This window comes from Porites lutea, chromosome 4 (assembly GCF_958299795.1).
Source record: "Porites lutea chromosome 4, jaPorLute2.1, whole genome shotgun sequence".
Classification (NCBI taxonomy): Eukaryota; Metazoa; Cnidaria; class Anthozoa; order Scleractinia; family Poritidae; genus Porites; species Porites lutea.
Genome location: NC_133204.1, coordinates 19781485 through 19796939, shown reverse-complemented (window position 1 = coordinate 19796939; position 15455 = coordinate 19781485). Strand labels below are relative to the sequence as shown.

General features: G+C 38.5%; 1 long non-coding RNA gene across 1 annotated transcript; it reads left to right on the top strand.

Moving 5' to 3' along the window:
* Window positions 1-12938: 12938 nt before the first annotated feature.
* LOC140932798 (uncharacterized) lies at window positions 12939-15161 on the top strand. The gene is made up of 2 exons (XR_012165006.1): window positions 12939-13407; window positions 14651-15161. It is a non-coding gene; the product is annotated as an uncharacterized lncRNA (long non-coding RNA).
* Window positions 15162-15455: the final 294 nt, after the last annotated feature.

The following is a 15455-nucleotide window of genomic DNA, read 5'->3' as shown; positions in this document are numbered from 1 at the left end:
CTATTGTTACCTTTAATAATTATGTGAAGCCACCCAGCGCCAAAGTGAATTTTGCGCGATTTTGATGTATCTCGAATCCGACCCCGACTAGCCTGGGTTTCCTCACCTTGAAACGTTGACATGGCAAAATTTGACCTCAGCTGAGAGGGTTACCTGGTGTGACAAACCGGGCTACCCATCTTGAAGGGTGACCCCACCTATCATGTAAACGTGATCAAATTAAAATGAGAGATTATATGGACAGGCGGGTTACCCCACCTAAGTGGGTTACCATTCCTACCTGGGGTCCCCTTCCTTCATGTAAACAGGCCCTAAAAGTTAGCCCGGCCCCCTTTCTACAGCTTCAGCAGTTCAACTATTCACTATTTATCATTTGAGTCAATCTTGTACCACTTGAGTCTCACTTTTACGACTTGATAAGCTATTATTATTTTTGGACATGAGTGCTTCAGTGCCAAATGTAGAGGCTTCATGATAAACTGTGCTGTTTTTTGAAGCTTGGGCTAACTTGTTTCTTTTTTTCGTTTATGAGACCAGATTCTTTTTTGTTTGTTTTTGCTTTGTAAAGCTAAGACAAACTGCGGAAATTGTAAATGATAGAACTTGTGCCACGGTGCTTGCTTCTCTGTCAAAACATGCACTTGCGTCGAGCAGATAACTGGATAAAGAGAGACTGAAAGGCATCCAGGCCTATGTTAAGCTGAAAAATTAATTACCTCCCTAGGAAAGAACTATTTTGGGTTCTGTCATTTCGTTATTTGCTCTTCATGAATAGCTGTCATAAATCCCTGATAATATGTGATACAACAGACTCTTTGACAATTTCTTTTTTCTGAAATTTTGTTTGCTTTCTTCAGCTTAAAGTGACATGTAACGACAAGTAATACTTGATAAATGAGGCTTAAGCCACACAATAAGGCCTCCTCTAATTGAAATACATTAGAAAAGGAGAAGAGACCCCTGAAGCTGAGTACTTGCAAGTTATGAAGCAAAGACGCGGCCATCTTAGAAATGACTTATGAAAATGTGGGCGGGCTGTGGACTTGCTTTAAGGGCACAGTAATAATCAACTTAATTACACAATCAATAAGCAAAAATGGATGGGAATGCCAGATTTTCGAGTGAAATTGTTGTTTACGACCTGAGAATAGAATTCAGAGTGATTTAAGGTATTAAATAACAATTTTCAATGAAAACACCACAGGGACCCCAGCAGGTGAAATTCGCAATAATTAAAATCTGTTTAGCACGCTTCCGTGGCATATTTGCATTGGGCACCCCCTCTAATATTCATGGTACTGCAATAAGCTATCGCTGTGCAAAGTTTGGTGCTTTTGTCAACTCTGTAACGATCCTGACCCTAAGAGACCTGACTAATATGATTTATTTCATATACATATGTCACATGATATATATTCTTGTTTCATTCAGAAACCTCAGGGGCACCCAACGAGGATATAGTTCAAAACCACTTAACATAGCATTGTTGAACGTGTTTTAGTATTTAAACGGTAGATATAGGCATATTTTTATCCCCTAAAAACTTTTCATCTGTTCGGATTTCCTAGCTGAAAGTCTAGTGGTCCGAAAATTATAGGGATCAAAACTTACCTTTTCGAAAATTTCAGCGAGGAAAAGGCTCCCGAAAATTCTAGGTGGCCTTTTTTAGGGTAAAAATCTGTTAAAAATGGGTAATTATACCATTTTGTAGATGTTCGAAAATCCTAGGAGAGGCAGACAAGCAAGTGATTTTACAACAAATGTTCCGAAAATTCTAGATCTCAAATCGTCTTCCGAACAGATATTTTCCGAAAATTGCCGTTGGGTGCCCCTGAAACCTACAAAGTTTTTTACTATAGTTGTATCTAACAATCAGTGTTGAAAGTAGCTTAAAATATTCTAACATCTCCCTTAAGTGAGAGTGAAAGCTACTCTTACCATTACAGTGTAAATCAAATGACACTAAAAAAGATTGCTTCAGAATGAATATACAAAATGTAGATGGGGATTTTTTGATTAATAGTGATACGTAAAGGAAAGCGACCAAGTTCAGCTCTACAAGCAATATTAGAAGCCTTGTTGTTTACCTATAAGTAACAGTTAAAAAACTGAAGGTGCGTCCTTTCGATTTGTTAGCCATCCCAGGTCTTAAAATCAGGTTTGGCATACACACTCCAAATTTCACTATTATATGTCAGAATAGGGAAGATGTTTTTAGTGGCATATTGCGAGGACATTCTTTGTCATTACTCCTCTTTTTCATGGCACTTGCATCTTTTAGACGCTCTTGCAAGAAAGTGGATGCGAGTGCGAAACCAAAGGGCCAGAAATCAACCAACAGTTCATGGTTGACTTGAAAAACTATGCCAAAGATGATAACCAGACCAACTTACTTACCGTTGTTACGAAATAACCCGACGACATCCGAATAGAATAGATGTTCGAAAAGTGTGCGAAAATAACTTTTAAACGAGGTTAACTTACAGAAACCGTAAAAAGAACTCATGCTGACAGTAACCTGGCTGTTCCCGTTGTCACCTACAGTTTCAAGTGTATACTGGAAGATGAGTGAGAACAAGAGGCTTGACATAAAAACAAGGAAATCACTTACCGTCCAAAGAAAGCACCACCCGAACGCAGACGTGAATAGGATGTACCTCCCAGGAGAGTCTTGAGAGGTGGTTTCACCAAGTTAGAACTTGAACTGTATATACAAATTAAAGACGATAGGGCTCAGTGATGTACACTTAAGAAAACTGATAATACTCTACTCCAGTTAGTACTTGAACACGAGACAACAAGAAGCTTTATTCCATTTAAAAAGAGGCAGAGAGATTCAGAAGGGAATTTGAGAAACCAAACCTCGCCTGACAGAGCAGCAAATGAAGCAGTTACTAAATTTGCGAAGAGAGTGAAGCAGAATTCAAAGCAGCAGGCCCAAGATATAGAAATGAGGCAGTGGGAAGAAAAACAACTACACGAAGATACTCCAATCGAAGGAGAGAAGCGGATGTTGGTGATTACAAAACCAACCAGTGCCTCAGAAGTAGGAAAAAGCTGAAAGCTGAGACAGAGGGTCTGAAAAATTCATCCCAAGACAAGAGCCTCCCTTCCAAATTTTACTTTGCAAGAATTCAGTATGAAGAATGATAGCAGTCCACTATACATGATATGTAACGAGCAAGAAGAAACGGTAAATCATTTTATGTCTGGATGTCTTGAACTTGCAAAAAATGAGTACCTAGAGAGGCACAATAAGGCGGCTGCATATATCCATTGGAAGGCGTGTCGGCATTAAAAAATCGAAGTACCGGAGAGCTGATATGAACACAAGCCTAAGACGGTTACTGAGAATGAAAAAAAAGTTACAATCCTTTGAAACATGCAGATAAACACGGAAAGAGTGTTGTCAGGGAACAAGCATGATAAAGTGATCAAGGACCACGCAACCCGCGATGTTACAATCTTGTCATTGTGTCAGTACCATAAGAACGAAACACCTCGACAAAGGTCGTTGGAAAGATTTCGAATTACCTAAACGTCCTTGAGATCGAAATCACGAGAATGAACCAGTAAGCTGCAAAAGATCACCCTTTTGGAAACGTCACATATACTTAGAGTCAATTTATGGCACTAGGAAAAATTACATAATCATAATCGTAACTATAACAATAACAACTGTAATAATGATGGTAATAATAATAATAATAATAATAATAATAATAATAATAATAATAATAATAATAATAACAAAATATGATTCTGCTCAATTTAATTTATTAGAAGGTTTTACAATTAATTAATCAATTAATTAATCAAACAATCAACCAATCACTCCATCAATTAATAAATTCACCAATCCATCCATCAATCAATTAATAAATTCGCCCATCCATCAGTCAATCATTTGGTTCCGCTAGCGTTTCTTTTGACACGCTATCCGTGTAAAGAATTCCATTTTTTGGAAATTTTCTTCAGCTGAATAAAACGTACCATTTGAAAGCACTAATTCAAATGAAAGATTGCGGTGCGTCAGTGTTCACTTAAGTTTATAAGTTACAGAAGTACTATCGGTACGTTTCCTTAAAAGTAACTCAGAGAATGACCACAGAAATTTTTTATGGATTAATATTTTAATTGAACTGTTAATTTATTTGACCAATCTGACATGGGACGTGGCTTAAATCATATTGATTACCACAAGGCTTTTGACCTAGTTGGCCGTGCTACACTGTTAAAAAACTCGCCATCCGGGAGTTTTAAGAATGGTTCAACTGCTATCGTAAGGACCGTAAACAGATGGTCATGATACAAGGTCGACTATCGTCCTCTCAGTCTATTATCGCAGGCTTTTCTCAACCCCTTGATCCTCGGTCCCCTGTTATTTATCCTGTTCATCAACGACCTGTCACTGGAAATCTCCAACAGCAGTGTTGAAATTTACGCTGATGATACAACACAAATTGCATGCGAACTGATGAAGAGGTAGAGTCCACTTCCTGATAAACCAAGGCTGGGCCTTGCCGGTGAGAATGGTTTAAAGCAGAACAAGGCAAAGTCAATGATTGTCTGCAGCAAGGCAAGCAGCGAAGTTTGGGGGCTTGGACGGAAAAATCTTAACGTGAGTACATATAGGGGCCAACTTGATTCTGTAGCAGAAAGTAAACTACTTGGCATAAAGGTAGACAACTGTTTAACCTGGGACAACCATATCGCGTAAATAGGGAAGCGACTTTACTTCATTGAAAAGAAAAAAGAAATTTCTTTTTCTGAAAGAAAGAACATTCTTCCGTAACTCAACAATCCAGCCGACACTAGACTCCACGAGGTGGTTGTCTGGGGGTAAAAAAAAAAACAAACAAAAACAATATCAACGCTGAAGCACACGTACCAACTCCACGGTATGGCCATTACCTTACGCATGCGCACTACCATATAGCCTTTGGGTCTATGAGCGGACGAACCGGCGTATCAAAGACCCTCTCAGGTCTTGTGAGTCTTCCCACGCAATGTCACGAAAGATAAAAAGTCTTAGGAAAATCTTCTTCAACCGAACCAGAAAAAACTGAACAGCTCGTCGGTTTTCGGCCAGATATTGATTTTACTGGGCCTTGCTAATAATGTGATAGTATCGAACTGTGAAAATCAAAATGTATAAACCAAGGCAATTTGAGGCTGCCTTTTTTTCCTTCAAAGTATATTATTTTCTAATATTGCTTTTAAAGCCTTTATTTACATTGTTTCCAAGTACTGAAAACAAATATACTTTCGATTTCGGTCCATCCGAACTAGGCGCCCGTTTGATCGACGAAGCGAGTTGATGTCTAGTCAGTGCATGCCGATTTACGTTTTGCAGTCTAGGGTGGGGAGGTGTGCAGCGCCTTGTAAAAAGGACACGTTGGAGTGACGATGTGTCCCGCGTTGACCTTTTGCTATCATTTCTATCGTCACGCCGAAAAAAGGCGTTGAACAACGTTGGAAATAGCCTGTATTTCATCCGATTACTTCGAGTCGTTATTACGGAGAAAACGACTCGAAGCATTAATCGGATGAAATTCAGGCTACGTGGGAAAATCATTCTTCATCATTTGATAAAGTTGCACGCATTCATGGGAAACGTTGCTAATGCGTTACCAATTATTGAGAAACGTTGTAATGCATTTTAAAGCATTCAAATGCGTTGAACGAAGCATAATAAATGTATGGGGCTGTACAAATATCCACATAAGGATATGACATATGTAGCACCATTCTACCATTTTCATTGTACTCTTCAGCAGTAGTCACATGCGCTTCTCAAGCGCCTATTTTTTAACTAGTACGCGGAACTCGATCCCAAGGTGTTTTTATTCCTTACAACCGTGACAGCGTAAACGACGTAAAGTACTGAACGTTGTACTGGTCAGCAACTCGTGCAACGTTGAGTCAATTTGCGAGTTCAGTGGCAAGAAAATTGACCATTGTAAAGGAGCAAACAGTCGCGCCAGCTGTTACCTTCTTGCTGAGAACAAAAAATACATCATGCAAGGGCACCCAACACGAGAATATATGGTTCAAAACCACTTAAACATAGCATTGTTAAACGTATTTTAGTATTTAAACGGCAGATATGGGCATAATTTTAACCCCTAAAAATTTTTCATCTGTTCGGATTTCCTAGCTGAAAGTCTAGTGATCCGAAAATTATATTTACTTTTTCGAAAATTTCAGCCAGAAAAAAGGCTCCCGAAAATTCTCGGTGACCTTAATTTTAAGGGTAAAAATCCGTTAAAAATGGGCAATTGTACCATTTTTTAGATGTTCGAAAATCCTAGGAGAGGCAGGCAACAAGAAATTTCACAACAAATGTTCCGAAAATTCTAGATCTCAAATCTTCTTCCGAACAGATATTTTCAGAAAATTGACGTTGGGTGCCCCTGATTACTGAGCAACAGAGCAAGCGACTTGGCGGGGTTTTGCCATCATAGAACAAACATTTCCTAATTAGGAGTGAAAGGCAAGTTTGTAACTATTCAGTATTCCATTACAGAAAAGAAAATATGTGGTATCTAACAGCAGGAACATATACAATCCAGGATATTAAAGTATATTTTTAAAAAAACGAACATTCCTTGCACAGCACCAAGATTACATTTACGTAAATGCTAACGCTGCGTGAACAGTTTCTTCGAAGGGCATTTCGCTCTATTAAAACTCTTTGTACGAGGTATTTTTTATCCGCTGGTTACAAGTCTGGAAAATAGATGGTTTTATGTCCTTTTTATAACGATAATGAGGAAATTAGTTCGGCTACTTCTAAATAGCCCTCCAAGTACATACCGCTTCAGGATTCACCTTCAACACATCACAATTCACTTGAAAACAAATGTAAGAGAAAGAAAATTCTGAATTACAAAGCAAGAACTAAAGGATTAACAAAAAACTGAATGCACACAATAACCCGTAAGAAACAAGCCAAATACACAAGAAAATCTTCTTTCAAGATCTTTAGCGTAACTGACGAAATAACAAACTTTTTATACTGATTTGAACAAAAAGAATAGGCCCAATGAAAAATATTACGTAACGCGACGTTGCAAGTAACATATTCATATTAAGGGCAACTTACTAAATGACTAAACCGAAAGTAATAACACAAATTAATTACACAACAACAAAACATGAACAAAGTAGTAACTCTCGTGGCTACATATAGGTGTATTTCAACAGTGATACTACAGAGACTCATCAGTGCTCAGCTCATGGTATTTTGGGCACAACATTTCTGCTCTGGCTTTTTAAGTACTGAAAACTTATGTAATCTTCATTTTAGAATTTTAATCAAATTTTAAAAGTTATATATTTGCAAACAGTCTCACTACTCTAGAGCACGTGATCTCACGCGATCGTGCGATGATCCACCCTCGTGATCTACGATCACGTGCATGGAAAATGGTTCCTTATCAGTTCGTCCCAGTGGATGTTTGAAATAACTTACTCCGATATGCTTGATATTTTCGTTTTTGTTCAATTCTTGCAATTCTAAATTCGATGCAATACGCGCACGCATTATGACAATGTTATTCAAATTCTAAATTTTTCAAAGGAGATCACCAAGGTCAATAGACCTTGTCACGGTTTTCGACGCCATCCTGACGAGTGGGCAAACGCGTAAGAAATTACAGTGTTTGTATGAGAACCTAATGTCGAATAATTTCCCTATAACGGCTATTCTGAAAAATAAAAAAATGGATTGTAAACTGAAGCTTCACTCCTAAGGATTGTACTGAAAAAAAGTGAGGGCGTTAAATGGTCTTACATGCGCTAGAAGACCTAGAACACTATTTTAAATTTTCTAAACATTTAGCTGTAAGAAATTCTCAGGAAAAATTACAGACAAATATATGGAAAATCTAAAACAAGCCTCTAGAGAAATTTAAGCTCAGGTACGCCCCCCAAAATGTTTAAGTACAATCCTTTGCTTTGTAGCTTTTGTTTACAATTGATATTTTTTTCAGAACAGCCGTTTTAAGGAAATTATTCGACATTAGATTCTCATACAAACACTGTAATTTCTCACACGTTTGCCTACTCGTCAAGATGGCGTCGAAAACTGGGACAAGGTCTATTATTCAGATGATTATAATTCTATGGAATAGGACTACATGAAATCAGGTCATGATACATGTATGGGATACCCTTAACCATATTCCCCTTGTATTCCAAATTAGTGGAAGATATGTTGCAAGAATTCAGGTGATCCAGGGCGCACAATTGCAGTGGAAAAGGATGGAACGAAAGACGTTATTTCCCTCGCCTCGCGACCGGTTTTTTCCCTATAAAAATGGCGGACGTCGCCGGTGACAAAATAAACAAGAAGGAAGCGAAAATTATAATGCAAAATTGTAATGTTAAGTATGTTTATATTCTTCAAAATGCAAGGCAAATACCCTCAATACAATGTTGCCTCCGTGGAATTTTCACAAGGAGGTTTTAAAACAATATTATAAGCTTAACTTCGTTACCAATGCGGCAGGACTTTTCCACGGGTGGCGGGTGGCGGGTGACGGGTGGCGGGTGACGGGTAGCGGGTGACGGGTAGCGGGTGGCGGGTGAGGGGTAGCGGGTGACGGGTGACGGGTGGCGGGTGGCGGGTGGAGGGTTAAAAATATATATGATAATAAAATATAATAAAATATTATTATTGATCATGATATAACTGTATGTTGTAATTTTAAAATAATTTCAACGTTTATGTACTAGCTACCAGACTCCAAATAAAAGTATTGTCTTGTTTTGTTTTATCTACTTACGCGGACTAAAAAGAAATCATGCCTGTGAAAACAGTCACCTCTCCTTGCTCCGCACCGCAAGTGACGTTTCGTCAGGCTACACGCGGTGTGTCAAATGAAAATGGGCTATGTCAAGCAAGACACATGGCACGTGTCTATCTTGTTTGTCTAGTTTGCTTTTTCTTCCACATCAAGACGAAAGATGATTGCACTTTCCCAACTGTTTAGCAGTGTTTATAACAGACTGCAAGAGATTCTATTATTCTACACGATATCGCATGCAGGAGATAGCTTGAGGAACTCATAAAAATTAAAGTAATATTTATCCTGCGACCAGACAACTAAGATCACATTCTCTTCTCGACATGTTTGAACAGTGTCTCAGATTTTTGACAAGTGTGTTTGTTCTTTTGTTATAAGTTGGGATAAACATTGCATTGCCCGTGGGATAAATGTTTGCCAATTTGGTTCCCGACTTGTAGTTTAAAATGAACAAAGTATCTATTTCGAGAAGACAAGGAAATTTTCCTAAGACTAAAGCAACAAAGCTGTCAATGTTAATGCATACCAGAGAAGAAGCAAGAACGTTTTGGACACAGCATGGACCGTTTTCGCCGCATGTGGCGTCTCGGACGCGAATTGATCTCCTTGTATATATATACAAAAAGGATCTGCATTTTTTAAATACTTCTTAAAAATACTGATTAGGATGGCAATCATGCCGCATACTAGGGCAAAAACTGAGCTACGACACGGGAGGCCGAATCTCTTGCAGTCTGTTATAAACACGGCTAAACAGTTGGGGAAGTGCAATCATCTTTCACAGGCATGATTTCTCTTTTTTTTTTCCATTTTTAGTCCACGTAAGTAGATAAAACAAACCAAGACAATACTTTTATTTGGAGTCTGGTAGCTAGTACGTAAACGTTGAAATTATTTAAAAATTACAACATACAGTTGTATCATTATCAATAATAATATTTTATTGTGATATTTTATTTTCATATATATTTTTAACCCGCCACCCGCCACCCGCTACCCCTCACCCACCACCCGCTACCCGTCACCCGCCACCCGTCACCCGCCACCCGCCACCCGCCACCCGCCACCCGCCACCCGCGGAAAAGTCCTGCCGTTACCAATGTGGTTTGTGACCACAGGTAGCCAGCCCAAACTCCTCACTTGTAAATTGTTGTTGTTGCCGGGGGCCGTACTTAAGACTTAAATTATAAGGAAGTGTATAATTGTATTGAAGGAGTCGCAAAACTAACAAAAAAGGCTACAGAATCCCTTATAGTCCCAACGTGACAGTTAATTTTGTAGAGTGTTGTGTGTTCCTGGAATTAGTCGTTTCCATGCGATTCAAACGAGTGTTAGTTGCGCCGTTTTTACCGTAAGATAAGTGAATATTAAATTTATCTCAAATATAATCACATTGAGGTAGTCATTTACCTTTTCTGGTCTGTCCTGTTCATATAATTCTTGAAGAAAAGCCCGAGCCGGTAGCTCCATTTGATTTAAACCGTTCCGCCGCATTCGAAAGTCTTGGTAACCGAGCTTCTTCTTCGGGTCGCAGGCGCGGGCGCTAAGCGCGAGGTTCGCCATGACTGATCTTCCGCTGGGGCGAAGACTAGAAAAGACAAGACACATCAAGCACAAGAGCCTGACTTCAACGTAGGTATTGAATTGAGATAAATGTAATCGGCTCCCGCCCAAACCCATGTATTCTATACGCCACTTCCACATTTCCCATAATGCACCTTCTTTGCCCCCCAAAATTTTGCATACGGTTTGTTTTAAATTTCTCTTGGAACGGGTGTAATACCCAGGAGAAATGAAAAAACAAAGGTTATGCAAAATTTTGGAGGGCAAATATGGTGCATTATGGGAAATGTGAGAGTGGCGTATAGTCCACAAACAGGAATGGATCCAGGGGGAGGGTGTAGGGGCTGCGCACCCACCCCACCTCAACGAGATGATCTGCGGCTTTCTAATGCAACTGGTATTCTGCAAAAACAGAACATAAACTACGTGATTGATTGGTGCTGAAGTAAACGGTGAGACGAGGTTGAAGAATCCATGTGAAACGCCATAGAAATGGTACATTCAATTTTCAAAGCAAGGACCAACTTACAAAAAAGAAGAACCAGATCCTGATAAAGGATCTAATCAGCAATAAGTGAAAATATAAAACAAAAGAAGCAAGGCTGATTCAGTTACAGTCGGGAATGTATATTTCTTTTTTTTTCATTCCCGACTGTAAAATCAGCCTTGCTTCTTTTGTTATGTAGAAATGGTACTGGATTGGCACGGAAGTTTGGAGCATTAGCCTCTCTATTGGTCAGAGCAGATGTTTTGCGGGCATCATAAAAAGTAAACAAGCGGGAAATTTCCGCAAATAAAGCCTTTTGTTTTGTAAATCTCGCTGGGATTCCCAAATTTAAATATGAAAGGAAAAGCGAAAAGGATTCTGGTCGTAGTAGTATAAATGAAGCCATCATGCAAATGGCCTATTGTATACAAAAAGAAAATTGCCTTACTTCTGAAAAAGGTGATTACTGGCGCTCTTGTGTGCCCGTCATCAGGGTAACATGGCTAAGGCTAAAATATTTAGCCAAGGGATCAACAACGGAAGAAACTACGGGGGAAAAGGAGAGGAAAGAATGGTTAATCTGAAGCGTTTACCAATTGTATGGACACCCGGTAATTCTGGAGAGAATTCAGGTGGAACGGCTCATTCCGGAGGAAATTTAAAAAAAAAAGGTAATAGCTTTCGAAGTATTACCTTTTTCCCGTTTTGATCGAAACGACCGAAATGTTCTTTACTATTTGCGTTGATTACCAATTCAAGGCCTCTTTTCGAGACTGAAAGCGAAAAATTTACTGTTTTTTTGCAAATCGGCTAAGAATCAATCTCATTCCCGTTTTTGATGCGAAAACAATTATCAGTACCGTTTGTAGGAAAACACCGAAATTTCCCTACAAATGTTAAGCGCTCTTGGTATTTTTTTCTGGAGAGAGAGAAAGAGAGAGAGAAATTGAAAATGTTGCGGCATTGCGTCAAATAAGGGGTGCGATTTCACCAAAACAGACGAACAAAAGCAAAAAAGCAAGGGGGTATGGATCGAAAGCTGATGCCTTCCCTTTCTTTGCATACTCAGCTAAGCCTCTGAGAAACGGAACCAGCAGTGCAGCCTAATGTTTTTCTTTCTTTCCAACAGTTATTCTAGGTATTTCTTAAAGCGGTTTTCAAACAGACTGTGGTTTTTTGTAACAAGTGTGTACTTGCGTGCAGGAAATTATTCTTTCAGACGCACAATACTTGGGGTTTAGGTGCATAACATTCTTTGTTTTGCGGTTGATAACGTGCTTTTCCCAGATGAGTTACCCTGTGATTGATCGGTTTTTCTTTTGTGGAGGAGCCTTTTTTAGTTAAGTAAAACAATCTTCATATTGACGCCATATGTCAAGTGGTTTCTGTGTAAAACCACTTGATTCCAGTACCGATAACAACTGCACTTGTTTGTATTTGTTTCTCGGTATTTCCGCAATGTCCTTGTTATTCAGCAAAATGTAGATTTTAACCAGCAAAGTAATTACCTCAGATTATGCTTAGCAGAAGAAGTTGCTATCATGGTTTACATAGCCACTGTTTAGAAGTGATTACGCGCGCTCGCAAGAACCTCATGGGAGATAAAAGTGCTTTGTTCAATTCCTTCCACTTTGTCTCCTGCCTGATATATTTGACTATTATTAACCCTCTTACTCAAATAGGCAGCTACATAAGCAATTACAGAGTTTTAAATCGTAAATATTTTGGCATTCAAGAGACCTAACACGTCCTAGGAAATTGTACTATGACAAACTCTTGGTTTCAACAGTATTAACACTCTGTAAACAAGCCACACTAGGTCGTTACTCATAGACGATTACCAAGATACTTATTATCTCTTTAACAGGGTGTTGACAATGGTTCATAAAGATGTACTTAGGCAAATTATGAAAATTACAAAGCCATTGGAAGGAAATCGTCGAAAGCCTCATCGGCATAATCTCCCTAAATTGCCCTGTTTGCCTTCAGGCCCTTAATTATATTATCCCTTCAGACCATCTAAAGCATTTTTGACATTCCTGCTACTATGGGCGCATTAATGGTTCATTTCCCATTGAACACATCGAATCCAACCAGCTATTGTAGCGGTCAACGGGAACTCGCAGCGGTTAATGTTACACTTACAGGTAGAGGGAGTCAATATTATTAATAGCAGTCCATTAGAACGGAATTTGACAACTTTAATAACAGAGCTTTCAAAGAGCGGGCAATTTCGTTGAACAGTGTAAGCGGTGGTAGTAGATTGCGCAGGTCCAACTAGAAACCGCCATGAGGACGACCACGCTACTCCTTCTACTTTCCTTCGTCGTTTTGATTTTGTTGACGTTTCCCGAAGAGAGCCATGAAATAGTCGTTGTTCTAACGCACCACAAAGTAGATAAACTCCGAACAAAAATCAAACGAAAAGAGTCGGTTCGAAAGAGAAAGAGGCAAAAGCAAAGGCGAAAGAGAAAGAAGAACAGACAAAGAGAGAGAAGAAAACTAAGAGAACTTAGGCGCTGGATGGAGCGATTCTCCAAAAAGGTGAGTGATACTACGTGTTTGAAGCGTGAAAATTTAAATACAGCTATTGTTTTACCATTATGTGGCCAATTCAGCTAAGTGACTGTCCTGTTTACAACCGACTAACGATATTAAAACAGCTTTCCTGACCACTGTAAAATCAATGTTTCTTCCTAGGACGGCCGTAGGCATCTTGAATTTACTATAATTATTAATAAATTAGCTATTTAAAGCGTTTACGAGTAGCTATGAAAATATCTTTGCTGACTCTCCGAATTACGGTGCTTTTATGGAAATTACGTTGTTGTTTTGCTAATCCACATGAATGATATTAGAATCGAGTGTATACGTTAAGGAAGTTGACGCAAGTTGTCCACATAGTTCAGAAAGTCGGCCATTTTGTTCTAAAAATCGCAAACGACTGAGCTATTTTCAAACTCTTTTATTTGACCATTTTAACCCATTTGTTGTTTCAACATCGAAAGAAAAAGTAGCCAAACAATTATTCAAGATATCATCAATAGATAAGACCAGCAGAAGACAAGAACAAACAAGTAACTTGACTATAAATAAACCAAAGTTCAAGTGCAATTGGCAATGAATTGCTCATTTTAATTCTAACTTGAAAGTATTACGTTAAGGAAGTTTTTCAGTTGAGTCACCAACGAAAAAAAGTTTAAGAGTGACTTAAATTTATCATAAACAATGACTTCATAGTTATGCACGTGTATGGGCAGGAATACAGCACATGCACTTTCGTAAACTTCGCGGTTGGGTAAACCTAAAACACAAATAAAGTTCGTGTATGTACAAGTCAGTGCTAAATTGAACTTTTAAATCGCACATTGACTATCTTTTATCGATCGATCGACACTGGTGGACATTGACCCATACATTGTTAAAATTTGCAATGCTGCCTGGGCAATTTTTCAGTGTTGCTCCACGTTGTTGTTTCCCACGAGATCGATGTCCATGACGTTTGAAACCATGGCTTATCATTCACCGCAAAAAGCGGCCAAGAACAACAAAAGAATTCATGTTCCCACTTCGAACGAAACTTAAATGGATGCAAGAACAAGCTTTTTTTTTCAAGAACAAACCATCTTAAAACCATATAGAGTTTTATTCTACTTATTAAATTATTAAAAAAAAAGCATACTAGGACTCTAAAAAACACACAAATAAAATGAATGATCTGGAACGTTAAACTACGGTGGGGTCAGAATATTAATTAAAGTTACACCTGCTCTTTTATATTTTTCAGAATAAAGTCTTAGATCATGGCGATCGTGGTGTAAAGAGGAAAACCATATGGGGCTCTATGAGGAAATCACGAAACTAGCGTGTACACGGTGAAATATAATCATAAAGGGCTACTCTGGTCGCTAGCCACGAGATCTTGGATTCATGCAAGAAAAAACGACAAAGAAAAAAGAACTAACAATTGGTATTAAACCAACTTACATGATAATCCGGAGCGAAATATATTCAACAAGGACAAGATGCAAGATCTGCAGGAGTATTTATAAACACCCATTGAATAACAATTGCATTATGAACGCCATTGTTCTACAAATATCGTGTTGATTGAAGGTTCTTTGACCTACAATACCTAGTGAAAAGCCTGCATCAATTCACAATAGGCACAGTAGTTCAGAACACAGTACAATTTGAGTGACTGATTTTGTCACTCCAGTGTTAAACAGTTGTTGACAATAAGATAAGAAAACTCAGTTGGTGACTAGCAAGAAAAAAATAAATATATTTTATCGTCAGTTTCTTATATATTTTTTTCGTAGTTATTTTAGTTCAGTAGTAAGACCAAGAAGTCTAAGTTACAAAAGAACATTACGAGAGCCTGCTATCAAAATGGTAGAGGCCGAGCTCTAACCTTTTTGAAGGCACTGTTAGTACTACCTGAAAATAGACAAATTTGGATATCAACATGTAGGCATTCTTGGCTCCGAACCTTGGGGGAATGAAACAAAAGATTTCATCTTGAAGACAGTTTAGGAATATATTATGCGTTTCTGTTGTTATGTTTCTTCAAGCCTAAGAGCTAATGAATC